Source organism: Phyllostomus discolor, chromosome 3 (assembly GCF_004126475.2).
Source record: "Phyllostomus discolor isolate MPI-MPIP mPhyDis1 chromosome 3, mPhyDis1.pri.v3, whole genome shotgun sequence".
In the NCBI taxonomy this organism is placed as follows: Eukaryota; Metazoa; Chordata; class Mammalia; order Chiroptera; family Phyllostomidae; genus Phyllostomus; species Phyllostomus discolor.
The window spans coordinates 53,747,912-53,765,573 of NC_040905.2; the positions used below are offsets into that span (position 1 = coordinate 53,747,912).

At 33.4% G+C, this 17,662-nt stretch overlaps 1 non-coding gene across 1 annotated transcript; it reads left to right on the plus strand.

Annotated features, from left to right (window-relative positions):
* The first annotated feature begins 17,053 nt into the window (after positions 1-17,053).
* Positions 17,054-17,160, plus strand: LOC114513861. Its single transcript, XR_003685882.1, has one exon. It is a non-coding gene; the product is annotated as a U6 spliceosomal RNA (small nuclear RNA).
* Positions 17,161-17,662: the final 502 nt, after the last annotated feature.

The window sequence follows — 17,662 nt, forward strand, 5'->3', positions numbered from 1 at the left end:
GACTGAATCAGCAAATTAGAAGACAAGGTAGAAATACCCAATCAGAGCAACAACATGAAAACAGACTAAAAAAAGAATGAGGATAGCTTAAGGGAGCCTCAAGACAATGTGAAATGTAACATGCTCATTTTAGGAATATCAGGAGGGGGAAAAAGGAGCAAAGGGTAGGAAACTAGTTTGAAAAAATAATGGCAGAAAACTTCCATGACTTGGTAAGAAAAAAAGTTACACAGATTCAGGAAGCACAAAGTGTCCTAATCAAGATGAAACCAAAAAACCCTACTCTAAGACACATCACAATTAAACTGTTAAATTTTAAAGACAAAGAGAGAATCTTTTTTTTAAGAGAAATGAAGGGTTTTTTAAAGATTTTATTTTATTTATTTATTTATTTATTTATTTATTTTTAGAGAGGGGAGGGAGGGAGATAGATAGATAGAGAGAGAGAGAAACATCAATGTGCGGTTGCTAGGGGTCATGGCCTGCAACCCAGGCATATACCCTGACTGGGAATCGAACCTGTGACACTTTGGTTTGCAGCCCGCGCTCAATCCACTGAGCCACACCAGCCGGGATTAGATAATGTTTCCATTCCCACATTTCAGAGGGGGAAACTGAAGTTCAGAGCAGACGCGAGGACAGCCCAGAGGGGAGAGTGTATTCTCTCTCTGTATTCTCTCTCTGGAGTCAAAGAGAGAATCTTAAAGGCAGCAAAAAATAGCTAGTAACATACAAGGACACTTCAATAAGGCTATCAGATGATTTCTCCAAAGAAACATTATAAGCCTGAATGGGTTGACATGAAGTATCCAAGGCAATAAAAAAAAAGGAACTACAACCAACACTACTCTATCCAGAAAGGTTCTCATTTAAAATTGAAAGCAAAATAAATAGCTTCTCAGGAAAAAAAAAGAAAGCTAAAAGAGTATATCTCCACCAAGTCATCCCTGTGCTAACGGTACTGCTATAAAAAAGAAGATGAGAGAGGGAGAGATAGAGAGAGAGATAAACACAGGTATGTAAAAGTGTCAATGAATAACTACCTATCAATAATAACCTTAAATGTAAATAGATAAAATGCTCCAGTTAAAAGATATAGGGTAGCTGAATGGATAAGAACATGATCCACATATATGCTGTTAAGAAGAAACTCACCTCAGAACAAAACATCTACACAGGTTGAAAGCAAAGGGATGGAAAAAAAATATTCCAAGCAAAAGGACATGAAAAGAAAGTTGGGGTAGCGATATTTATATCAGACAAAATAGATATCAAAACAAAGTCCATAAAAAGGGACAAAGTAGGTCACTACATAATTCTTAAGGGACTGGTCCAACAGGAAGATAATAACCCTTATAAACATATATGTGCTCAGTATAGGAGCACTTAAATATATAAGGAAAATCTTGGAGGATGTAAAGAAAGATATTGACAACACAGTGATTAGAAGGAATTTTAACACCCCACTGTCAACATTGGATAGATCTTCCAAAGAAAGAATCAACAAGAATACAGTGGCACTGAACAGCACTCTAGATCAAATGGGCCTAATTGTTATATACAGAATCATTCACACCAAGGAAGCAAAATATGCAGTCTTTTCAAATACACACGGAACATCTTTAATAATAGACCACATGATAGGACAAAAAACAAGCCTCAACAAATTCAAGAAAATTGAAATCATATCAAGCATGTGCTCAGATCACAATGGCTTGAAACTGGAAACCAACCACAAGGAAAAGAAACTCTAAAATGTTCAAATACATGGAGAATGAATAACATGTTATTAAATAACAAATGGGTCAAAAATGAGATCAAGGAAAAAATTAAAAATTATCAGGAAACAAATGAAAATGAACACACAATAACCCTAACGCTATGGAACATAGAAGGCAGTACCGAGAGGGAAATTCAGAGTAATACAGGCCTACTTAAAGAAGATAGAAAAATCTCAAATGAACAACCTAATCCTGCATCTACAAGAACTAGATGGACAACAAACAAAGCCCAAAGTGAGTAGAAGGAAGAAAATAATCAAGATCAGAGTGAGATTAAATGACATAGAGGCTAAAGGAATAATTCAAAGGATCAAATCCAGGAGCTGATTTTTTTCCAGGAACAAGTTTTAATACATAATATTGACTTATTAATCACAATACCCACATGGTTGTAAAATATGATTTTAAATGTTTTTAATGATGGGGAAAGGCCCAAGGAAACACATGTCCTGGAGCCCAGAAAAGGCATAAATTATCCCTGGTCTTGTTGATCTGGGGCCCCTCTGTGAGAAGGCATCAGTTTGGGTACTATTTTTTAAATAGATAAACAAAATTGACAAAAGTTTAACCAGACTCACCAAGAAAAATATAGAGAGATGACCCCCCCCAAAAAATAAAATCAGAAATGAAAGAAAAGTTACAATTGATACCACAGAAATAAAAAAAAAAAACTGTTAGAAATTACTATGAACAACTACATGCCAAGATATTGGATGGCCTGGGTGAAAAGGACAAATTCCTAGAAACATACAATATTCAAAAACTGAACCAAGAAGCAGAAAGTCTGATAGACTAATAATAGACTAATAATAACTACTGAATTAAAGCAGTAATAAAAAACTCCCAGCACATATAAGCCCTGAAATGGATGACTTCATGGGGAATTGTACCAAACATTTAAGGAAGAATTAACTCTTCTCCTTCTAAAACTATTCCAAAAATTCAAGAAGAGGGAGAACTCTCAAACTCTTCTTACAAGGCCGTTATCATCCTAATTCCAAAACCAGGAAAAGACACAACAAAGGAAGAAAACTACAGGCCAATATCTCTAATGAACATAGATGCTAAAATCCTCAACAAATAATTGGCAGTTCATATTCAGGAAGACATTAAAAAAGATCAAACACCATGATCAAGTGGGATTCATCCCAGGGATGTAAGGAGGGTACAATATTTACAAATCAATAAATGTAATATACCACATAAACAAAATAAAGAAAAAAATCATCCTTGAGTGGTGTGGCTCAGTGGATTGAGTGCTAGCCTGCAAATCAAAGAGTCACTGGTTTGATTCCCAGTTGGGATACATGCCTGCATTGCAGGCTAGGTCCCCAGTTGGGAACACACAGGGGGTGCACAAGAGGTAACCACACATTAATGCTTCTCTCCCTCTATTTCCCCCTCCCTTTTTCTCTTTCTAAAAATCAATCAATCAATCAATCAATCAATAAATAAATAAATCTTTTAAAAAAGAAAGAAAAAATTACATGATCATATTATAGATGCTGAAAAATTATTTGACAAAATCCAGCACCTATTTATGATAAAAACACTCAGCAAAGTGGGAAGAGAGGGAGCATACCTCAATATAATAAAAGCTATATGTGAGAAATCTACTGCCAACAATATACTCAATGGGCAAAAGCTGAAATATTTTCCCTTTATATCAGGAAGAAGACAAGGTTGCTCACTTTCACCACTCTCATTCATCATAGTACTAGAAGTTCAAGCCATAGGGATCAGAAAAGAAATAAATAAAAGTTATCCAAGTTGGAAAGGAGGAAGCAAAACTGTCATTGTTTGCAGATGACATGGTAGTATACATAGAAAACCCTATGGACTCCACCAAAAACCAAATTGACCTATTAAGAGAATATGGCAAAATAATATGATATAATGTCAGTATTCAGAAATGGAATAGCAGTTTTGTACACTGACAATACAACATCAGAAGCAGAAACTAGGAAAAAATCCCATTTGCTAGAGCCATGAGAAAAAATAAAGTACTGAGGAATAAATTTAACCCAAAATGTAAAAAACCTGTACTCAGAAAACTACAGAACTCTCAAGAAAGAAATTAAGGAAGATACAAATAAATGGAGCATATACCATATTTATGGGTTGGAATAATTCAACTCATTAAAATGTCCATACCACCCTAAGCAATCAACAGATTTTATGAAATTCCTATTAAAATACCAAGGGCATACTTCACAGATCTAGAACAAATATTTCAAATATATATATGGAAACAATAAAGATCCAACATAGCCTTAGCAATCTTAAGAAAGAAGAACACAGTTGGAGGGATCAAAATACCCAATATCAAGCTATACTGTAAGGCCACTATAATCAAAACAGTCTGTTACTGGCATAAGAACAGACACATAGATCAATGGAACAAAATAGAGAGTCAAGAAAGAAACCTATGTCTCTATGGTCAATTAATATTTGACAAAGGGAGAATAAGCAGGACATGGAGTAAACATAGCCTCTTCAATTAATGGTGTTGGGAGAACTGGACTGATACACGCCAAAAAAAAAAAAAAAGAAAGAAAGAAAGAAACTAAGCCACCAACTTATACCATATACCAGAATAAACTCAAAATGCATAAAAGACTTAAATATAAGTCATGGCATCATAAAAATCCTAGAGAAAAACTAAGGCAGAAAAATTTCAGATATCCCACATAGCAATATTTTTGCTGATATCTCCCCTAAGGCAATGGATATAAAGAAAATAATATTGGGTGGGTGGGCTGGATTGGGAGTAAAAGGGAGAAAACCATGCTTGAACGATGATTAAAATAAATATAAAAAGAAAATAATAAAGAAATGGGACTACATCTAATTAAAAAGCTTCTGCATGGCTAAAGAAACCATGATCAAAATGAAAAGGGAACTGACCATATGAGAGAACATATTTGCCAATGATACATAAGGCAAGAGTTTAATCTCTTAAATATATAAAGAACTCATATGACTCAACACAAGGAAGACAAACAATCCAATTTAAAAAAATGGGCAAAGGACCTGAATAGACACTTCTCCAAGGAGGGCATACAGATGATCCATAGACATATGAAAAAAAATGATCAATATCACTAGCCTTTCGGGAGATGCAAATTAAAAAAGAGGGGTTGGATTGAGGGTAGGAGTGAGGATGGCTGGTGTTGGGGGAAGGAGTGGGGGGAAAATGGAGACAACTATATTTGAACAACAATAAACAAAATAAAACCTTAATGAGATATCACCTTACACCTGTCAGAATGGCAATCATTAATAAGTCAACAAACAAGTGCTGGCAAGGATGCAGAAAAAAGGTAACCCTAGTGCACCATTGGTAAGAATGCAGACTGGTGCAGCCACTATGGAAAACAGTATGAAGTTTTCTAAAAAAAAATAGAAAATGGAACTCCCTTTTGATCCAGTGATTCCAGTGCTGGGAATATAACCTAAGAATGCACCCTTATATTCATAGAAGTGCTACTTGCAATAGCTGAGTGCTGGAAATATCCTAAGTGCCCATCAATAAAATGAGTGGATAAAAAAGAGCTATGGTACCTTTGCACAAAGGAATACTTTGCAGCAGAAAGAAAGAAGGAACCCCTACCTATTGCGACAGTGTGGAGAGAATGGGAGAATATTTTGCTAAATGAAATAAGCTGGTCAGTGAAAGAAATCCTATATGATCTTACTTATAACAGGAATCTAATGAAAAAATAAATAAATTACAAACAAAATATAACCATAGGAATAGAGACATGAAACATACTGACAGTGACCAGAGGGGAGATGGGAGGGAGATAACAGTGAAAAGAAGGGGAAGAGGCTAATCAAAAGATATGTGTGAATGATCCATGGACATGGACTACAATGTGGTAATTGACTGTAGAGTTGGGGGTGAGATGGGTAAATGGGACAAAGGGGGGAAAATTGAGACAACTGTAATAAATAATAATAAAAATGATTAAAAATAACAAATCAATGAAAAAATCAAACAGAATAGAAATACTAAAATATATAACATGTAATACAGATATATACAAATAAAACTCTATTATATAGGTTTGTTATGTTTATTATACATGCTTGCTTATGTATAATATATTGTCAACTACAGGTTGTTGTAAAAATATTTCAAGCCACAGATCATCATAGTTGACAATATAATATTCAGATTATAGGATTTAGTATGATATTATTTGAATCTATTTCAAATGTAGGATTTTCATATCAATTTGTTATTTGACATACTTATAATAACTAACGTGTTTTGAGTTTCTGTTATATTCTAATGGTACTATTCTAGGCTAAAATTTCTAAACTCTCTCTCTCACACACACACACACACAAACACACTCATATTTCATTTATTCTCACAAAATCCTGTATGGGAAATGACATAGCTCTTCTTGGATGATAGTTTAAGCTAGTTGTCTAAAGTACAATCATAGCTATGATTATAATAATCCTTGATCTTTTAATAGAGAAGTAGGTGCCCTATGGCTTTTATCATTCAACCTCTATTGACAATTATCTATGACATACAAGTAAAATGAAAATGAAAAAAATTGCTCAGAACATGTACTAAGACAGCTATATCATTGTATCAGTTAAATATTTTTGTTACTGAAGCCCACCTTAAAATATATTTTGTGAAAAAGGAATTTTATTATTTTATGTGATCAAGATGGCAGGATTACCATTAGAAACAAGAATCAGACTTGATTCAACCTCTTGCCTTTGCTTCTAAAGATAGGTTGTGGTCATTTTCTCTTATGGATTGTTTGTGTTTTATAGCTCTATCCAAGAGTTCCTGCCTTTGAGCAGCAACAACTTTGAGCAGGAGTGGCGAGGAAATACCCTCTGCTCTCATGCTGTATCCCGATGGATCACAGGTCTCAATGGGAGGATTATTAACTCTGCCATGCAAGGGACACACAGTTGGAGACATCTAATAGTATTCAGGGGTAATCATCTTTCTCAATTTCACTGGCTTTTTCTATATATTTCCCTTTTGAGATAGTTCATTAACTTTGACATGGATCAATGAATTTAGCTTTTAGAAACTGGCAAATTATATGATTAGTAGTCCTCAGTAGTCTTGGATCACTGGAACTTGGAATAATAGACTTCCTTTAATCAAAGTGTTCTTCACTTGAATATGCCAAATACTATTTTGAGAAAAGTAGCCAAAACTCTTCAGAACTCTGATTTTTTTCTACACAGTGCTCCAAATTCTCAGAAATAATTGACATGTGACTAAGATTCACAGAGTTAAAATAATTACTTAGTTAAATGATATGTAACCATGATACAGACTGGCAAAAGCAAATTCTATAATGCAAAATGAAGTAAGCGTTTCTTAGTAAGCAGAACTAATATTATTCTTACAACTTGTTTAGTTATGTCCATCATACAAGATAGCATCAGACTGTCTCTTTGTGCACCAATCACAGATTTTTAAGTAAATTTATTGAGGTGAAATTGGTTTATAGGATCATATAAGATCATACAGGTCTTAGGTGTACATTTCTATGACATATGATCTGTACACTACATTGTGTGTCCACCACCCAAAGTCAAACTACCTTCTGTCATCCTGCATTTGGCTCTCTTTACCACCCCCTACCCTCTTTCCTCTGCTAACCATCACACTGTAGTCTGTGTCCATGAATTTCAGTTTTATAATCCATATATGAGTGAAATCACATGGTTCTTAGCTTTTTCTGACTGACTTATTCTCTTAGCATACTATTCTTAAGGTCCAACCCTACTTTCCATGAAGCATTCACTCAATGTAGACACAAAAGCCCTTGAGACTCAGTATTCTGAAAAGAGTATACAAATTAGTAAAGTTTGTAGACTTTTCCTAGAGATATGGTACCTGAGGCTGAATCAATTAATGGACTTGGGCATCCTGGGATGCCATAACAAAATATAATAATTTGGGTAGCTTAAACAATAGGAATTTATTTCTCACTATTCTGAAGAATAAAAGACCAAGATCAAGGAGACAGCATGGCCATATTTCAGATGGGGGCTCTCTTCTTGGCTGGGAGACCTTGTCACCTGGTAATTTATATGTTGTTTGTATAATGATTTTGCTTTTTACATAAGTAAATAACCATGCGTTCTAAGCCTCACAAATCCTTAATTGATTTTTGAAAATTAATCATACTAGTTAGCTTTCAAGTATTAATTAATTATATGTGTGTGTCTATATGTTTATATATACACTAAATAAATATATACATATATATTCACATACAGTTTCTCTTCATAGACTTTCAGAGAAGCTAAGTCTAGCAATTTGTTGTCAACAAAAACCGCCTTTACTATCTGATTTCTAGGTTATATATAAGGCTCATAACCATATAATTGTTGTTCTATACCACATGAGCCATTATGTCTAGTAATTCCACTTGAAAGACTTGGTACTGGCCACAAAACTTATCTGGTTACCACATAAAAATTAACTGCTGGTCTTTTTTAAAATTTTGTTATTTTATCTTAATTGTTCCTGTACATAACTGCTGGTCTTGAATGCCAGAATAGTTTATGTTGACAAAATATTTTGTTAAAAGATGTTTAAATTTTTCTTTTCCTTTATTTGTTTTATTTTTGGTTCTTTCCAGGTTGGGATTAACTCTATTGAGAAAGCCCAAGGTAGAATGGAAGTGTTTATTAAATGTGTATTCAAATCCTCCAGTCAAAGGTGAACTACTGTAGGTCTTACATATTGCAGCTTGGCTAGTAGGTGCCTTTGTCTTAGAAACTACTTTTCCCAGGGGAAGACTATAATAAAAGAGTCAATGGTCTGTAAATTGAAACTAAAATGCTCCAGCTAGTCTTGTACATAAATACTTTTCTTTATAGTTTACACTACTCAGAATTCAGATGCTGTTTAGGCAATGAACTTAAGTTTTGTTATTCTTGTTCTTCCTAAGGGCTTGACATGAACTTGCAAAGAGGTGAACAGAAAGTATAGAAGTCTTGAGATATTTTAATTCTAATTCAACAGATGAAAAAGTCAACCAGCTAAAAGAAAAGGAATAGAAACTTGGACAGACAAGAAAATGAAATAAAAACCTTTCCAGGTATTATCATTTTATGCTATTTAATTGTATTAAGTATATCATAGTCAATGGCCATAATGGGATGACTATGGAGGCAAATAGTCTAAATCAAATTTCTTCAGCTCATTTGTGCATTATGTTTTTCTATTTTCCATATTAAACTTTCATAACTGATTCATCTTACCTCTTATGTTAGATTACTTAATTGCCACAGACTACCATGGCTTGGGGAGTCATTACTCATCAAAGTATAAGCAGAATTCTTTTCAAAGAAATTCATAAAATCAGTGCCCATTTCCTAAGAATCAGCACAAGTAATTTGTATGTGGAATATGCCTTTAAAACATCATTATGAAATTTTTAAAAATATATAATTTAACACGTTAGTGGCATATAACATTATTGTTAATATAATCATTGTTTTTCAATTATTGATCTTCATATGAAAACAGTGTAAACATATTAAACTAAGTGAGGTAAAGCTGAGCATGTATGTTTCATCAGACAAATGTTAAAAAGTAATCTTTCTAGCTATAAAAGATATTTTAATGGCTGCCACTTGAAAAGTAGGACCTTCATTCGATTTATAATACTCCTCATACACTCTGTTTCCATCTTTAGAACATAATTCAAAATAACATATTTCAAAAGGAGTTTATGATAAAGATAGTCTTAAAAATACACTTTTGCATCTGATCTTCCTTCTGCTGGCATCTTTCCAATTTTAATAAGAAAAAAATATAAAGGATGTATATACAATCAAAACATCCTGGAGTATGCTAATCTAACTAGAAGTAAGGCAAAAGAAAAAAAAGAAAGAAAAATTAAGGGATATATTTTTTATTCACATATTCTTTTCTTATGTTCCAATTCTCTTTTTGCCCTCTGTCACTTTCTCATCATCTTTTATCAAAACACTTCTGAGTGCTATCTTATTGACTCTGTAATCAATCAACTAGATCACCTTGTTCTGCAAAAGTTCCCTGGGAGCCTGACCTCTGCTACCTGATATTGACTATTTTCTGCTAAGATGCTTATAGCTCCTATTATGTTAAAACTGTATTATAGCATTACCAATTTAAGATGTGCCTTTATCACAAAGAAGACTAATTGCAGGAATTTGTCTTGATAGCCTACAGAGGAGAGATTAGAGTCAAATTGAAAGAATGCTCCTAATGTGTTGGCTTTGGTTGTCATGAAAAAGATCTGGTATGAAATTGACAAGTGGCACGGATTATCTAGAAATTTTAGATTGTAAGAGTACAAATATAAAAATTTAAAATTCAGATGGGTTTTTTCTTGACTTAAATGACTGACTGGAGAATTAAAAATGTGTGCTTAACTCTGAAATTCAATCCATGTTGCTCCTTTGAACCAAATCAAAGATCATGTTTTTATGTATTTTTCTCCTAGAATGCTATTAAGTGAGAAATTCAAAGTGACCAATTCCAACATTCTGTTTACAATAAATGGGACAAGATTAAGCTTATTCTGATTATGTAATAATAATAATCAAATGCCTGTCTTTGGGGCTGTCTTTCCAAACCAATATTGATAGAGATGCAAGAAAGGATGGTACACATTATTGAACAGCTGAAAAATTAACTCTTAGGGGAATACCTATTGCATTATTGAGAAGTATGTAATTCATGAGTGAAAATTAGTAAGAAAAAATACATATAAATAAGAAAATAGTCTAAGATTTAATTCATAAATATTTATCGATTTACTTAAGTACTAACACATTAGTGAATAAAGCAGTAGCAATATGTGTACTAATTGAAATTTGACAAATGATGTCACACTTATAAAATTGCAAGTTACTTTCCTTACATATTCTATCCTACCCACTGATTTTATAAATGAGTGGATTTATTTTTAAAGACTGTAAGGTTCAGGACAAATCTCATTACCTACCTGCTGTTCCTCCCATGAACTTAACCTGTTAATCAAAACACCACCTGGTATAGATCATTCGGATATTAGGAAATATAATTGTTTATCTCTTAGAGTTTATGTTATCAAATCAAGAACCATTTTTTGTGTTTGAATAAAATGAGGGCACACATTAGGATATATGGAAATATCCTCTTCCACAGCCTCTATTTGTAAGACTCTCCATGATACCTGTATTGTTTTACAGTCTTAATATATTTAAATACTAATAACAGTATATTGACACAGCTTTTGCAGCATCATTATATTCTCTTATCATTCTTTATAACTTTTTAAGAAAAATTTATTTTATAATTTCCATAAAGTTAACAGGAAATACATTAGTTACAATGACATTTGCATCAAAATAACAACTAAAATGTCACTAAGAAGATATTGTTTTATAAGTACCACGCACTAACCGATTGTGCTACTAGAGCTCCAAAATATTGTTGATTATACATGATCTCACAGCTTTCAAGAATAACTAGAGGCAAGGATTCTACATCTTCGGGTTAAGTACAAATTACAATCAATGGGTTTTCTCATATAATAAATACAAGCCCGCCTTCATTTTCCCAAATATGAATGGGAAGGAGATAAAATCCCATACTATATTGCACAAAGAGACTCAAATTTTATATCTTAGATCCAAACTATTTCTAAAATGCACTAATTACTCAAATAGAATGTAAACAGCTTGAAAATAAGTTTGTGATCCTACAACCAATATTTGGATAATTGCATACAGCTTGCCACATACTCATTACTTTTGTTAAAAGTTGTGTGTTATTTTTTATGATTTTAAGTGGAAATTCATCCATAACCTAAGAAAACACATAATTTAATGAAAGAGAATATATCAAGAAATAATAACACATAACTCGGTTTAGTATGTATATATTCTTATGCGTCCTGAACTTTGGTAGGATTAATCATCCCTGTTGAGAGAAACAATTTAATTGCTATTCCCTGATTTATATGTACATTCTGACTTATATATATACAGAGTCACAGCAGTTGGGAAAAAAACACATATTTGTATAGTGAATGTACAATAACTTTTTTTCTTTCAGTATTCCCTACATTTTCTTTCATGCAAAAGGTGGAGTCATCTTCATTTATTCGAAGCACTTTGGCTCTAAAGTGCAGATAGAAGTAGTATTTAAAATGAAAGTTCAATAAAACTATAAAACAGAATAGTTGATTGTGGAGTAAAAGTGGAATATTTATTAAAGGAATGTGAGTGAATAATAATCATGCAGTTCACAAAACATTGACTGGTTATGCATACTCTCTTCAGATATATTTCTTTCAATGTGATCCTCTCTGATAACTAACAGGAATAACTATGATTTTTGCTTATCTGAAAATAGCCATTTTGCAGGTAAGATTTTATCACTGTTGATGGTCTGTCTGGCAAAAGTGCAGCCATTGTTAATACAAAGAGAATGGTTTGTGAGACATTGATGTAATGTGGCAGTCAGGGAAAGTGGACTGGAATGTGCACATGTGAATAAGGATAGCTTCACTGGGGTGGTAGATTCTGTTGGGTGAGCATGTGTACTGTGTGGCCCTCACATTCAGAATGACTGAGCTAGTAGAGCAATGAATCTGAATTATATTTTGCATTAAGCTTGAACATTCCTCTGCAGAAACTATTTAGATGAGTCTGGAGACTTTTGAAAAGAATTTAATGACTTCAGTGAGAAAGAAAGCATGGCCCAAACACTTCAAAGATGGTCAAGAATCTATTAAAACTGATCCACCTGCAACAAGCAGAACACCTGAGAGTGCTGAACATGTATAGGCTGCAATCAACAAAGATCAGGGACTGAAAATTTTGTGAGAACCAGAAGGTGATCTGGGGATTCCAAAAACTACTGTATCTGAGATTTTGACATAGGATCTTGGCATGTAGCATGTTGTGGCAAAATTTGCTCTGTGGCTTCTTCTGTTACTGGAGCAGAAGGAGCATTGTGCTGTAGATGCTAATGACGTGATTCAGGCCACTACCAATGAACCAGATTTCTTCTCAAAGGTCATAACCAGAGATGAATCATGAGTCTATAGCTACAAGTATGATCTCGAATCAAAGACTCAGTTGTCCCAATGGAAGTTGCCTGGCTACATGCCCAGAGGAGGTACAGCAAAGTATAACAAGATCAAGACCATGTTAATTGTGTTTTTTTGATGTGGAAGGTGTTGTTCATCATGAGTATGCTCCTCCAGGTCAAACAGTTAATGAGTACTACCTCAATATTCTTTGTCAGTTGAGAGATAGAATATGATGAACATGGCCAAAGCAACGGGCAACTGGTGATTGGCAGCTTTCTTATGGCAACATGCCTGCTCATATATCACATCCTGTGCAGAATTTTTTGGCAAAACATTAAATCACCCAGGTTACTCAGCCCTCCAAAGCCCATATTTCCCCCCTGTAACTTCTGGCATTTCCCCAAATTAAAATCACCTTGGAAAAAGAAGAGATTTCAGACTGCCGATGAGATTAAGGAAAATAAGATAGGGCAACTGATGGCGATTCCAACAAAGGATTTTGCAGAGTGTTTTGAACAATGGAAGAGATACTGGGAGAATTGCGCGAGGTCTGAAGGTGCCTGAGGTTCAAAGGTAACTGAAGTGTCATTGTTCTATGTACAATGTATCTTGTATCTTCTTTAATAAATGCCTTTTTCATATTTGAATGGATGGATATTTTCTGGACAGGTATGACAGTCAAAATCAAAGGAATACTAAAGGTGATGGAAACTGGCACAACATGATAATAAATATTTGTTTATATAATTTATGTCATGTAGGATGTCAAGTCCATAATCTTCAGAGTCAATGTCCCAGTTCAAGTGTTTTGGCCAGAAGCTGCTATAGAACAAGTAAGGGCTGATATTACAGTTCGGAGGCCATCAGGGAAAATTCTCTCAATTGAAAAAAGGGTCATCCTTTTGTTCTATTGAGGCCATCTATTTAGGCCAGCAAGGGTCATCTATTTTGTTCTTTCTATTCATTCAATTGGTTGAATGAAACACATTCACATTATGAAGGTCAATATACTTTACTTAGTCTAATTATTTAAATATTAATTTCTAAAACACTTTCACAGAAACACACAGAAAGATATTTGACCAAATATCTGGGGACCCTGTAAGCCAGGGAACTTGACACATAAAATTTACTATAATAATATGGATATCCTCATTGCTTCTACCCAAAGGTAGAATAACAAATGCAATCAATGACTTCCACTCCTAATTTGGAAAACTGCTTTGAAATAATTATATAGTTTCTCTTCTCAGAACACTAATAGTCTGATTTTATAAAGTTCATAAATTCTCATGAATTTTGAAAGTAAGTAAATTGAGTTCCAAGATGATATTGTGTAGGGTTATGCAAGGACTACAGGCATTTAAATTTTTCTGGTTTTTATTATAAATAAAATACCTATGTACATTCTGCTACAAATGGTTCAGTCTGCATGGGTTTTTATTTATCTTGGTAAATATAGAGAGTGGAATAGCTGATTTTATGTAAGATTATATATTATATGTCAATTAAATGTGAGAGTTATGTGTATACTATATATTGGTTTCTTACTATGGTTTAAATGGTACATACATAATAATCAATGATGTTGAAAATGACTTTATTTTCTTATTGGCCATTTGAATATCTTCCTTTATGAAATGTCAATTTAAGATTTTGCCCCTTTATTTCAATTTAATTGCTAAGTTCTTTATTATTTAAACATAAGAACCACTTATATATTCTGGTTACAAGACATTACTCAAACTTGGGTAACAAGTTCTGCACTCAGTTCCAATGTGTGTTTATGGGGCAGTGTTTCCTTACTGCCAAGCAATTCTCCAAAGCAGGGTATATACAATTCAACTTAATTCTGACGCTATTTACCAGAAGACAGCATCCTATTCCACAGAATAAAGGTTCAGCTCAAAAGACACTCTCACCCATTCAGACACCAACCATAAGCTCAGGTTTTCTTGAGTCCCACCAATATTAGCTATTGATTGGAGATTCCAACAAACCACTCCTTGGGTTTGATTAATTTGCTAAAGCAGCTTCCATAATATAGAAATAGTTTACTAACTAGATTATCAGGTAATTATAAAAGATTATTATATAAAATTCACTAAAGTCAGATGAAGATGCATATGTTAGCATTGGTATTTAGTGAGAAAACAGGATCAAAGTGATTAGACATTAAGCTTAATAAACTGGGAAGCATGAGGCTGTTTGATTCACCAAGAAGCTGCAGCTTCACATCCCAAGGTATTACAGCATTGTTGTGCCAAGGACATGAATGCTTCTCCCTTCCTCACTCCAGTACATGATTGTTGTCGGGCACAGGGGGAGGTGTTGGACCATACAAGCCTGCAAAGCCTAACAAGGGAGTATTAATCCATTCAAAGGCTGTGGAAGTCTGGAAGTTGATTGGTCACTTTGAGAAAGCACCTGGTCTGGCCCAAATCCAAACTCCTGGTTATAACCCCCGGGGAATAAAATGTTCCCTCTCTCTTTCTTGTGACCTACAACTGCACAGTGCATATTCTTGTTCTGTGCATGGCCTCCAGGAAGAAACTTGAACACCAAAGCACACAAATGGATTATAGCTGGAAACACATATTATAAACTAGCTGGATATTGGACTGGACTGTCCTTTAATATGGAGCATAACCTTGGGTGGTGGCCTTTATCCTGGCTATACTGAAGACAAGATTGGACTTTTTCCATGGTGAGACAGATAGAGATGGGACCTTGGGAAGTCAGGGAAGAAAACCCTTTCATTGTACATCATCAATAACTGTACCACAGAGCCATATCCTCTCACGCAGGTCTCAGATTTTTTTCCCTTTAGACACCAAAAGAACCCTATTTCCATTGATAACACACAGGGAGGTGGTATGTGGGAAGGAGCAAAGAACTTCCATGCACTTTGAGTAAGCCACTCTCCCTGAATCACCATAGGATGATCAACTTGGAAGCTCTCTAAACCCCATTAATTTGGGGTTTTATGGAGATTCCATTACTTATTCCAATTAATTAAATTTTTGGCCATTGATAATTAATTCTACCTCTAGCCCCTCTCCTCTCTCTCAAGGTTTGGAACCAACAGTTCCGACCTTCTAATAATATAATTAGGTCCCATGGCAGCTAGTCCACATCCTTGGGTTACCTAGTGGCTTCACAAAAGATACCTCATTAACATAGCAAAAGCACCTTTATCATTCATGATGGTAAATTCCAAGAGTTTTAGGAGCTTTGTGTTAGAAACAGATGAAAAACAAATGTATATATTTCCTATCATAAATCACAATATCATACTGTGTACAATATTATCTCCTTTTCTTTAGTTTGCCTTTTAATATTTAAAAAATATTTCCAAAAATACTATTATGAAACATGATTTAAATAGACAAATTTAAATAACTACACTGAACATCTGTAATCTATATTTAGATCCTATCTTTAATGTATAACTACATTTTCTTTCTCTATAAACCTGTTAATCTACCCTGTTTTAAATACATTTTAAAGTAAATTTCAGTCTTAAGTACCATGTCCCCTAAATATTTCAGCATGCGAATTGTTAGAGTTCCATATTTTTGATAGGTTTTAAAGAATTTTTTCTCATTAGAAGGTTTACAAACTTGATGTAGCAAAATTTATAAATTGCTAATTGCTTAACTTAGAACATCTGATATTTTCTCTAAATTTAAAAAGATTGAATCTGTTTTATTCAGAAAGGTTTATAATTCCAGAAACGTATAGGTCTTTCACTTCATATAAAGTTTGAAACTTTTATAAAGGTATGTTTATTCTAATTTTTATAAATACTGCAATATAAACGTGGAAATTAATTTATTGCCCATATTTGGCTATCTAGTTGTTCTGAAATAATTTAACAAAAGGTTTCCTGGTTGCTTGGTACCTTAGTTGAACATCAGTGTACAGCAGAGTCATGGTTATGTTTCTGGACATTCTATCCATTAATAAGGTTCTTAATACATATGCATATAATTTTCAAATCAGGTACTGTTTATCTTTTAATTTTATTTTTATTTAATATTTTACTTCGGATATTCTAGATACTTTCTATTTTCCACATACATGTTAGGATAAACTTGTCAATATTTACTAAACTCTTGCTGGAGTTGAACAAAGTGATGTTGAATATATAGATGAATAAATCAAAATTGCCATCTTAAAAATAGTGAGCTTCCTGTGCTCACTTTGGCAGCATATATACTAACATTGGAATGATACAGAGAAGATTAGCATGGCCACTGGGAAAGGATGATACACAAATCTGTGAAGTGTTGCATATTAAAATAAATAAATAAATAATGAGCTTCCAGATTAATAAACATGGCATGTAATTCTATTGATTTAGGTGTTTGAAAATATATCTTGGAAACATTTCCTCATATGCATATAATGCTTTATCAGTATAATGTTATATTTATCATTCATGTTTATTTTAAAATGCTATTATAATGTATTACTGTTTTAATATCAGCTTATTATTTGTGGATAGTATAAACAAAATTGATTTTTATATTGTCAGTGAATTGTGCTAAATTCCTTTATTACATTTTATTTTTGGTAGATTTCTTAGAATTTTTTTGTGTGCACGATTGTTAGAAAATGAGTTTTGTCTTTGTTCTTATCTTTAGTCTTTTATTTATTTTTTCTTGCCTTATTGCACCAATTAGCACTTGTAGTTTAACATTGAGTAAAAATATTGAAAGCAGACATTTGTGCGCTCACAATCTTAAGTGAAAAGTATTCAATAAATTATCAGTTGATATTGATATTGTATTTGAGTTTTCT